Raw genomic sequence first — 1,761 nt, forward strand, 5'->3', positions numbered from 1 at the left:
AAATCTCTGCCAGTTTCTTCTATATCTTGTACATGAGAAACCAACCCGTAAGAGAAGAAACTGTCAACTAAGCACTCCGTTGTACACTCTTCTATTGTTCTTCACTTTAATCTAGGATATTCGTTGTACACTCTTCTATTGTTCTTCACTTTAATCTAGGATATTCGTTGTACATTCTTCTATTGTTCTTCACTTTAATCTATGATATTCGTTGTACACTCTTCTATTATTCTTCACTTCAATCTAGGATATTCGTTGTACACTCTTCTATTATTCTTCACTTTAATATATGATATTCGTTGTACACTCTTCTATTATTCTTCACTTCAATCTATGATATTCGTTGTACACTCTTCTATTATTCTTCACTTCAATCTATGATATTCGTTGTACGCTATTCTATTATTCTTCACTTCAATCTAGGATATTCGTTGTACACTCTTCTATTATTCTTCACTTCAATCTAGGATATTCGTTGTACACTCTTCTATTATTCTTCACTTCAATCTAGGATATTCGTTGTACACTCTTCTATTATGATTTACTTCAATCTAGGATATTCATTGTACGCTATTATATTATTCTTCACTTCAATCTAGGATATTCGTTGTACACTCTTCTATTATTCTTCACTTCAATCTAGGATATTCGTTGTACACTCTTCTATTATGATTTACTTCAATCTAGGATATTCGTTGTACACTCTTCTATTATGCTTTACTTCAATCTAGGATATTCGTTGTACGCTATTATATTGTTCTTCACCCCAACTTAGGATTTCACCTAACAAGAACTTTAAAAAATGAATACGAAGTAAAACATATACAAGATACATAATACAAGAAAAAACATGATAAAGAATTACTATCTGCTTACTGTTGAGAAAAAGTAGGACTTATCAGTCTTAACTAAACTAATGAACATTTAGCTGAGCCTTGGATTTAGCTTTTTCTCGCAAACATCTCAAAGCTAGCTTTTCAGCAAATCTACAAATGACTAACAGTCTCAGAGGTCCCTCCTACTAAAACTGAACTGAAGACCTATAGCCTAATTGTACGCTCTATGATCTAATCTGTCAAAATTTAAAAATCTATTATTCGCTGTAACGAAATTATTATTATGTATTTATTTTTAATATGAACGTTGTTTGGATTGAATTTGTATTTAGAAATATGCGTGACTTCTAGCATTAGATATGTGTTGCATATAACGAATTTGTTGTATATTTATTTTAATGTCAACGTTTTTTCGAATAAGTTTATATTTGAGAACGTGTCTAGCTTACTGTGTTAGTTACATATGGTGAAACACCGGCCAATTTTCCAAGATTGTAGAATATTCGTGAACACAAAAATCAACAATATATCCACTTCCGTAACTGGTATTATCAGAAGTTTCTAGCAAATGTGTCTCGCCTATGAAAAACAACAGGGAAATGCACCAAAAAACAACAGAGAACAGAGATAATATATAAGTCTGCTAAGAAACTGTTATAACCGTGTGTACGCGATAAGCCGTGATTTTGCTAACCCTTACCAACCGGAAAATATACGACATTTGGCCAGGAATAGCTATAAATTTCGAACGTCAGGAAATTCTTATCAAATGTTAGTATCTTTCCAAAAATATTGCTGGTTTCTCATCGGACATTAGTGGTTTTATGAAAATATTATCTTACTTCGACGGTCCCTAGCTAGCTTCTCGATAATTGTATGTACATCGATTTCAAGTTAACTCGCTGGATATCAAGGAGACTCTGAA

The sequence above is a fragment of the Limulus polyphemus genome, unplaced genomic scaffold, assembly GCF_000517525.1.
Source record: "Limulus polyphemus unplaced genomic scaffold, Limulus_polyphemus-2.1.2 Scaffold1028, whole genome shotgun sequence".
In the NCBI taxonomy this organism is placed as follows: domain Eukaryota; kingdom Metazoa; phylum Arthropoda; class Merostomata; order Xiphosura; family Limulidae; genus Limulus; species Limulus polyphemus.